This window comes from Chamaea fasciata, unplaced genomic scaffold (assembly GCF_029207755.1).
Source record: "Chamaea fasciata isolate MVZ Bird 193981 ecotype frontalis unplaced genomic scaffold, bChaFas1.0.hap1 SCAF_2, whole genome shotgun sequence".
In the NCBI taxonomy this organism is placed as follows: domain Eukaryota; kingdom Metazoa; phylum Chordata; class Aves; order Passeriformes; family Sylviidae; genus Chamaea; species Chamaea fasciata.
Window position 1 is genome coordinate 79,797,641 of NW_027094087.1, and position 10,417 is coordinate 79,808,057.

Below are 10,417 nucleotides of genomic sequence, written 5' to 3' on the forward strand. Positions count from 1 at the left end.
TTCTTTCCTCACTTCAACCTGTCGGGTGAGTGTGGTTCTTTCGTGACCGCAACAGCGACAGTGAGAAACTTGTGACAGTCAACAAGTACCAGTGGGAGATCCTGAACCTGCTTCAGGACAATCTCAACACCAATACACATTGTGAGGAGAATGGATTGAGATGAGCCCTCCAGAAAAAGACTTGAGGAAATCTGTAGATGAAAAAGCTCAATATGACACAGCAAAGTGCACTTGAAGCCCAGAAGGTCAGTGACATCCTGGGCTGCATAAGAAGAGTTGTGACCAGCAGGGACAGGGAGGTGATTCTCTCCCTTTACTCTGTTCTTGTGAGACCACACTTGGAGTACCACATCCAGCTCTGGAGCCCTTAAAAGAAGAAAAACTTAGACCAATCCAAAAAGGGCCACAGTGAAACCATTAAATTGATACAAGATTAGAGCACCTGTCCTGGGAGGACAGGCTGAGCATGGAAAAGGCTCCAAGGAGACCTTAAGGCATATTTAAATGCCTTATATTCCTTCCCATATTTAAATGGGGCCCACAAGATGGTGGGAGAGGGACTTTTCATAAGGATATGGAGTGATAGGACAAGAGATAATGGCTTCATATTGAAAGAGGGTGAATTTGGATTAGATATTAGGAAGAATTTCTTTGTATGAGGGTGATGAGGTGCTAGAAAAAATTGCCCAGAGAAGCTGTGGTTGCCCCACCCATGAAATTATTAAGGACTAGGCTGTATGGGGCTTTGAGCAACCTCATCTTGTAGAAGGAGGGTCTCTGCCAATGGCAGGGGGATTGGAACAAGATCATCTTCAAGTCCCTTCAAACCAAACCATTCTATGATTCTATGAAAACTGGGGTTTCACATTTGAATTTGAAATGATCTTTTACAATCATGTTTTTATTTTCCATATAAGAATAAGGATTAGAAAAAAATTTTTCTAATTATAATTTTAAAAATTTTCACAGAAAAAGTATGTATTATTGGTTTTGTTAGTTTATGTTGTAGTAGGAGAAAATAAAACAAAAACCCCACATGCTTTTAAATTATATTTTTTCTTTCTTCTTTACTACAAACTTTTTTAAAATTTCAACTGGAAATATATATATATGGGATTATTTTGTGTGGTTAAAAAAACCCACAGTGACATTATTACATGAACTTTGACAGACCTCCAATAATTGACCTGAATGCTCAATAGAGATATTGAAATACTGTATACATGATAAATATTTTCCTCAGTAGCTGGGGGGAGAGAGAGAGTGCAACTCTTTATGTTGTTTAGGGTGTACTATGAATAGAACCAAATGAATTCTCCATGAATACATTCATATTATACTGTAAAATGCAATCATATGACAAGTGTCTAGGAAAAAGTGCTTGGAAGAAAATCATCAACAGATAGACTTTTGAAATAGGTAGGATACATTGCATATTTTACCACTGGCAAAATTACTATAATTAGAAAGTAAAATTCATGACTTGGCATGCATAACATTATATCTGTATCGATACACAGAAAAGGATTTTTTCATTTAAACTTAAAAAAAATATTATTTTATGCATCATACAATATAATGAAATATGTGTTACTGCAAAAGCAATCAGCTTAGACAGCTCATTAATCTTTCTCACACAAATATTGTGATCCCTCTATCTTTCCTCAACTATTTCTGAGTGTATGATTTAAAGATCAAAGAAATGATAACTAGTTTCCATGACAGCTTGAGATACAATGTGTTCTGCAATATGATGAACAATTAAATTCTGATTTAATTTCCTTTATTATTTTATGGTAACATAACATTAACAAAATAAATATGCTCTGATTGTGCTGTGTGGGGGAAGCAGTTTCCTGCCTTAGCACTACATTCACATATTTTCTGAAACTTACCAGATTTCCACTAGTCTAAATAATTAGTACTGACACAGTATTCTTTCACAGAACTTAAAATTATATCTCCACAGCTCTCATTTTGTAATCATACCCAAACCAACTCTCATGGAGACATCTTGTGCAAGCAATGCAGCTGCAGTTCTCCTCCCAGGGTATGTTAAGAGACTCTTAAATTGGCTCCAGTATTTGAGTCAGATTGCTCAGAATTTCCTAGTTTGGATATTTCCAAATGGCCCTACTATGCTAAATGCTCTGAAAGAAATATTTCCATTACATTCAGTAGACTTTGGTCCAAAGTCTGAACATCGCATACCGATAAATGGCAAACAAATGATACAAACGGCATGAAAACTCATATTTTATTTTGTTCTTAATATATTAAGATCTGACATGTTTGTTAAGATCATGTCCCTTGTTTGATTCAGAAGGCTGGGATGATGATCTGAAGTTGTCAATATTTGCAGAGGTGTTTATGAGCTTTCGGGGGACATTCCTTTGGATATACTCAAATTTTTCTCTTTAGATATAATACACAGAATGTGACATCATCTGCAGATGTGCTGCGAGTATGATCTCCCTATTCTGGAAATAAAATGAGTTGAAAATTTGTTAGCATAAAGACATAGACAACTAGTATCAAAACTGCATCCTAAATAGAAAAAATGTGCCTAACAAAGTGAAATTTATATGTTCCACATGCATAACTGTATGTTGTGTAACTATCTTCCAGATTCTTTGATATCTGTATTTGTAGTTATCAATACACAGAGAGTAAAACCCATTCACAACAAGTTTTCATTTGAAACTGAAAACAGTGCTCATTACTTTATTTTCATTCTCCTCAGGAAAAGATACTGAAGTTATAAATGCTATGAAATGAATAACTTCCTTTATTGTGAGATGTAAAGGATTCTTTTGTCTACTGCAGCAGCGACAATGTGAACTCCTTAAGTAAAACTGGTTTACAAGGTTTTCTCAGGTCAAGTGTTATAAAAACAGTCACTGAGCAGTAAAAACACTGGATGCTCTTTCCTATGATCTTTTTGGCTGTAATTATGCTTAATGTCACTATTTTGTTCCATGAAGAAAACTGTGAAAGTAAACAGTAGTTTTCAATACATCTCAAAACTCAAGTGCTCTGTAAAGAAAGGTCAGAACATCTTTGCCCAAAGGAGTGTCTGCTCATTTCAGGTGTTGTTCAATTTGTATGTTAATACACAAAAGCACTAGAGCTTTTCACACACTGTTTTCTCAGCGCACTTTCCTTGGCTAGTTTGGACTAAATAGCTGACATATGCCACAGCAAGTATTGCAGGAAACAATGACATTTCAAGCTATGACTAGATAGAATGTAGATGTCATAAGGACTTCAAATGTGTACACAGAGAGTACTTACTCAGTTTAAAGTACTGAGTAATTACTTACTCAGTACTTTAAACATGATTAGTCAAACTTACTATATACTGCAATGAGGACAAATAGATACATTAAAGTTACTTTTATCTATTTTTTGGCCCACTGTTCTTCATTAAGCATCACCAATAGGTGTTAAATGAGCTCAATCAGAGTAAGGCCTAAGCGTCAAAGACCGAATATTCAAAAACACAGAAATCAAGGAATTTATACACAGAGGGACAGACACATAATTGAAATCTGAAATTACTACAAATCTACACAAATGAATACGCTCTTTACAAAACAGGGTTTACAAGTGCATAGTTTAACTTTTTGTTTGTTTTTGAGAGGATTTCCTTACACAGCTCAAAAAAGAAATCACATCAAACCTGAAGTGCTCAGTTTTATCACATTTTAGGATATCCCATCTGATACTTACATATACTACTCAAAAAACACAGGAATCCTTCCACAATTAAGTGATCTTTATTAAGAAGGGTCCAAGAAGCTTTTTAATTTAAACTATTTAACTGTTTAAATTGCAACAACCCCCAAATCAGTGAGTGTCAGTCTTCCAAGGAGACATAGGCTCTGCCCCAAGTACACATTCCAAAACCTGGATGCAAATAAGGAATTAAAATAAAACTGCCAGAGGCTTACTTGATCATAGTGATGTAATCTAGGAAAAAAACCCAAAGCACATGCTCCCTTCCCAAAAACTCCACCAATACCAAACAAGTTTTTTTCAGACTCCTTGAAGTTTTGATTCAGATTTTGAAATGATAATCGGTTTCAGTTGAAATATTATTTTAAAATAAGAAATCTGATTTCATGTACTGAACTAGATCTGAAAAGGATGGATAATTTCTGATATAAATCTTTTGAGACACTGTATTAATTTGTCATTAATTCAGTATTATATGTGTATTTCAAACCTTGAGAAGAAGCCTACAAAAGAACCAAAATTCTACAAATGCAATGAAACTATCACCACTATATTAGTTCTAGCTTAAATAATAAGCATGGATTTGCTGAAAAATTACTTTAAACTTCAGAGAAACAGAAGTTATGTGTTTCATTGAGTTCTTTTACTAATAAAGAGAGGAAAAGCAATGAAAAATTTTTGTAATTCAACAATTATCCTAGTTGCACTTGCATACATCATATTCTCAGAAATTCTGAATTCTACAGGTAGGAGGAAATGCTCAAAATTCAAAATCCATTAAGTGTATGGTGATTAAGTAATACATAAGGACTGTCCAAAATAGATAGAAAATATCAATTATCTCTATTCCCTTATTAAAATATCTCTTGAATCTAGTGATGCTTACATTGTTCTAGTGGTTCTGCTTCTAGTATATTCAACAAGAATTAAATCAGAATATATTGTAACACTAAGCCATAACTCATTACAATTAAATTAGATCTTTACAAAACAACAGACAACCATATGATCCACATACAATGTAGAAAGACGACTCTGAAGTATGGCATTTATTTTTTTAACCATAACCAGAAAGCTTAGATAACTATATCAGGACATCATTAGCAGCAAAAGAATGAAGAGATTATTTTCATCACAGTCTTGTTAAGATTTTTTTTTTTTTTAAAGAATTGCAGTTATTGACTGTGCTGGTTAACTCCTTGCTTGTTATTTTTTTCCAAAAAACAAAGGTCCTCTTGCCTTGAATCTGGAAGTGCAGTTTCTGTAAATTAAAAATAAAAATAAAAAAAATCAACAGCAATTACCAATAGTTCACTCTTTAGATTGTTGAAAAATATCATATAAAAATCTGTCATACACCCCCCGTTGATTAAAATGCCAATGAGAAACACATTGTCGGACAATATGTACCAATACAGACTGTTGTTAATTGCCTTCTGTTGGAACCTCTGTCCACAGCAGGTCAAATTGTGGTCTCACTTATGTCACTATAACCTCAGTGGAATTAATAATTTGCATGGGCATTAGAAAAAAGATTTGAGCCTTGAATAGCCAGAGATGTTGTAGTTTGATGTGTTTATGAATGAGCTCTGCCTTATCATGCATATGATATACTTTTTATTCTTTATTCTAATTTAAAAAAAAAAAGTAAAGCAAAATCCCTAGAGATATACAATATCGGCATTTTCTTTTTTGGAATTTCAAGGGAATAGTGTAGTACCTTTTCTTCTCAACAAGCAGATTTACTTGAGATTCTAGACAAAACTTTTTAAAATAAGGCAAGCCCATGTGGACCCTTGGAGTGTCATAGGAATGGAGGGAGCCAAAGCAATAAGAAATTCTAAATGGAAAAAAAATTGGTTTTGTTTTAGCCACTGAACATGTAAGGACCTTTCAATTTTAGGAATCATGCAGCCTTTAACCTCATTTATAGCTCCCTGCATCATATATAGTTATAGAATACTTGGATTGATAGTAATGGAAGATGAATTTTTAAAGATGACAGATTTTTAAGGGAACACATAAGACAGCATCTGCATATCCTAAATTGCATGTTCTGTTTGATTATCTACCTTTCCATGTGAGATATGGTCTTTCTCAGACTACTGTCATATTCTCATATTCTCACACAATCTTTTTGCTCTTGCCCAGTCTTTCTATCTGGCTAAAGAGCGCTAAGTCTATGTAAGTACATCAAATTTTAGAAAAGAAAAAAATTGGTTTTACTCTTTTTCATCTCTTTCTTTGTCTATGATTTGGTTTTACTAAATACATAACATATAAGAAAAGAAATATGTAAATTGTTAGAACAAATTTGGAATGCACATGCAATTTAGAAAAGAGGAATTATTTGTGCTGTCTGTGAGATCATGCCTGCAGAAATTAAAATTTAAGAAAAGGCAACATAAAATTTGTGTTTCATAATCACAGTCTCAGTCCCTAATTTTTTCCTTAGGTATAGCCTTCAAGTTCTCTTATTTCTTTATTCTTTTTTTTTTTCTTTTTTTTTTTTTTTTTTTTTTTTTTAATTTTTGAGCAAACACGGAAAAGAATCCACTTCTATTCCATTACTCTTGGTATACCTGCCTTTGTTGATATTCCTTGCTGCTTCTGTAAGCTTGGAATGCTTTTCAGAAAATTAACATCAAGATGAATGGTAGAGAGAACAAGTATTTTTATTAATAATCATTACTATCTTCTCAGGTTTTTAATGAATGAATTAATGGATGACTGGCATCAGATGCTGAGATATAACTATGAAACAAAAGAGCTGCTGAACAAGCAGAAAATGTAGAAGAGTTGGACTACTGTTGTTATTAGTTGTACAGGTAAAGAAAAAATTACATTGCTTCCAGGAAAATGCAATAAAGTTGAACACAAAACTGTAGAGGAATGCTATCAAATACGTATTCATTCCTTAGGCACAATGGAAACACACAATCGTTTGCTAGTATGAATAGTCATAACCCCAAGTAGTTTAACAGAATTGCAGCAATTCAAATTAATTGGCTCTCTTCAGAACTTCCTAAAAGCCACTGCAGTAATGGTAATATTTTCCAGAGCTTCTCAACAACTGATACTAACTGGATACATAAATGCTGCAACATACAAGAACAAGAGAAAAGAGGGTCCAGCATTGCATAAAATCTTTTGTAGACTAAAAGGCACAGAAAAGTAAATTGAAGCTGAGAACAGTATTTCAGAATCCATAATGCTTTGAGTCACAGGCATTGGATTATGAGTTTGGTTCTGAAGTATGAAACACCACAGAAGCTACAGAAGCTCAGACCATCTAAAAAAAGTATCCACTTTTTGTCATCATTATCTTTTTATGATAAATGCTCAGTCTGTTCAAAGGTGGATTCACAGGTTCTCAAGAAAACTAATTACTGATGTGAATAGTAGTGCCTTTGCTGTGAAAAAATCCATATAGCAGGTGTTGATGGAGATAAAAAAAGTATGTGTTTAACCATTCTCCACATTGAAAGGAAAGCGATAAAACTACTTTCAATTGCTATTTGTTTTTGTAAAAAACTTAAAAATTTTGATAGAAAAATATTTTTAAATTGACAAGAGCTGATAAGGTTCTGTAATTTTAGGTCATCTGTTTTCCTATTTTTGGATGGGATAATTCTCCCATGTAACTGGTACAGAGCTGTGTTTTTGATATAGTGTGAGAATAAAGTTGATAACATAATGATGTTTTGGTTTTTGCTCAGTAGTGCTTGCTCTAAATCAAGGACTTTTCCGATTCCTATGCTCTGACAGCAAGCAGGTGAGCAAGAAGCCAGGAGGGAGCATGGCCAGAATAGCTGACCTAAACTGGCCAAGATATTCCATAAAATAGAATGTCATGAGCTGTATATAAACTGAGGGCACTTGGCTGGGATCTGCCAATCCTTGCTCAGGGATGGGCTGGGTACTACCTAGCAGGTCTTGAGTAATTGTATCCTCCATCACTTTTTTCCTAGGGTCTTATTCTTCTCTCTCCTTTTCATTACAATTTATTATTATTATATTTTGCCTTGTTTTAATTGTTAAACTGTTTTTATCTCAACCCACATGTTTTACCTTTCTAAATCCTCCCCATCTCATGTGGGAGAGGAGACTTAGTGGATTGCTTAATAGTGCTGAGTTGCCAGCTGGGATTAAGCCATGACAGCTGTACAGTTTAGGTGCAGTTCTCCTGGGGCAGAATGAGCAAAACCATAAGCCATCAAACTGCAAATATTGAAGAGCACTTCAACATTACATCATCATACTGGGCTGCCATTATTTACTGAGGGATGATACCACAGAGTATGTAAAGATGCAGCAGAGGTTGGTTTCATTATCATTTGAGCAATGTCAAGGTTAATGTCATTGGATGTTCAAGAACTGTGTTTCTGCAAACTCTGCCTGCAGCTCCTGGGCAGCAGTGCTTTTCCTACAAGGCTCAGCTGCTGTTCAAACAACAGGAGCAGAAGAGGCATCTGTACAGTTAACACAGAAAGAAAACAGGATTTGTACAATCACTAATGCTTTACCTTGATGTTAAAGTAGCTTAAAATGAGAGCTGTTTCCACTAATATTAACAAAATAACCTGAAAGGAGAGGAAACAATCTAGAAAAATAGAAGTAGGTTCTGTTAGATTGTGTAGTTTGAGAAGGCAAACCAAAGACAACCAACACAACATATAGTTATTGACAATTTAATTTGCAACAACTTTGGGATGGAAGCTAGTCATTCAACCCAGCACAACAGTGTTTTTTTCCTGTGAAAATATATGAAATCATACTGTGTTTTAATGAGCTTGGAGGTAAAGCAGTGTCTATGTCTATGTATGTGTGTGTGTGTAGGTAGGTTTAAATCACACCATTACTGAACTAATATAGCAAGTAGTATTTGGGATGTTGGTATTCCATGTCTTTCTGAAATACACTTATTTAGGAAATTGCATAAGCCATAAATAACCTTGTTGAGACAGATGTGTCTTGAGAGGATGGACTCATCCACATTCACACCATTTCCACTACAAAACAAACAGCCCGCAGACACCCCACCTCCCTCTTAAGTCTTAAGAAAATCCCTTTGTAACCAAGTAATTTATTGCAAAAACTATAGTCTACAAGGTTTTTCAGCACAGTCTTGCTGATACACAGAAGACTGCCACATATGAATTACAACAAACCTTACACATATATTTTCTCATCTGAGCAATAACCAAGAGGTATCTTTACACTTTCAATGATGGAAAGGCAAAGATAAATATTAAACTGGATGTCTGACAGCTGGTATTAAAATCAAGGCCAACTGTCCCACAAGAGTGGCAGAGTAATTCAGCTTCAGCTCTTAGCTTATTTCTGATTATTCACATTTTTCTAAAAGAACATTGAGCTCCCATCAATTTTATATTTCTTTTTTGTCATGGTAAAGGAAATTTTTACCTGAACTTTTACTAACATATTTTTTTCCCAGCATAATAGAAATAAAAATACAAAAAGCTAAAGATAGTCATTAGCCTTCCAACAACAGACAGAAGAAAAATTATCCCATTCTCTGTTTCTCTTGCAGAATAATGACAGCAAAGAGATGCTCAAGATGCACATATGGGAGAGAAGGTAGAGACTGATGTTAGAACTGTGTGCTTAAATACACCCTATAAAAATCAAATCATGTGAATTATAGTTTATCATCTAAATAGATATTTGCAATCCTATCAGACTTCAACATAACCACATACCCTGAAGTTTCTCTTCCAGGGTGGTTATTCTTTTCTACAGGCTTTAAAATTCTAGTAAGGATAAGTTCAATCCCACGGAAAAACAAGAAAACAAAACAAAAAAACAAAAAAACAAAAAAAAACAAACAAACAAACAAAAAAAAACTAAAACAAAAAAAAAAACCCTACCATGTATATATTATCCAATGTTGCAACTTGATCTTGTCTATGATGAGCTTCACTGCTGCACTTCTAATTGCACCGGCACTGTCTTGCTTTGTACTCAACACTTATTCAGCAGTCACTGCCTTCAGCTTTGTTACCTCTGAGATCTCAGTCTCTTGTCCTTGCATCTTGGCTGAAGTTGAACTCTAGAGCACAGTGTCTTTATTCATTGACACTGTTGTTCTGCTGTTTAAAAAAAAAGGTACAAGCTGAGGGTTCAATTACAGAGGGCAGTTGCATTGCCCCAGGGGGTGGAGAAACCTACAAACTGTGAATTGGAGTTACAATATGCCTCCTATTTCTCTTCTTCTATAAAGTCGTTGATGTATGCCCCTACACCACCCTTATACTTAATTATATACTAAGGCATGTATAATTAATTAATTATACATGCTCTGATACAGCTGCACTGGCCATAACACTGGGAGGGGAAAAAACTGAGCCTTACCACCTGTGCAGGAGGGGAAATAATAGCTCTATTGAGGCTGTCTTTGACTTCCTTGTTGTACTGTTCCTAGATTATAACTTTTAAAAAGGAAAAAGAAAAGGGAGAATGTTAGAAAGTAAGCACTTTTTCCAGGAGTTTGTTTTATTTTACTGGGATTCAGACCAAACTTTTGGTTTGAAAATCATGTGTAGATGTAAAATTAGTTTGTCTAGCAGGATATACATTTTCTCTCAAGGGATGTCTGACAATCTGTTAACACAGTGTATAATGGAGAGGGTAGGGGGCAGATCACAGGCCAGATTGT

The 10,417-nt window shown here is 34.6% G+C and overlaps 1 long non-coding RNA gene across 1 annotated transcript; it reads right to left on the reverse strand.

Annotated features, from left to right (window-relative positions):
- Nucleotides 1–3,337: 3,337 nt before the first annotated feature.
- LOC136286030 (uncharacterized) lies at nt 3,338–9,986 on the reverse strand. The gene is made up of 3 exons (XR_010719696.1): nt 9,931–9,986; nt 9,630–9,851; nt 3,338–4,999 (listed from the first exon to the last, which is right to left on the reverse strand). It is a non-coding gene; the product is annotated as an uncharacterized lncRNA (long non-coding RNA).
- Nucleotides 9,987–10,417: the final 431 nt, after the last annotated feature.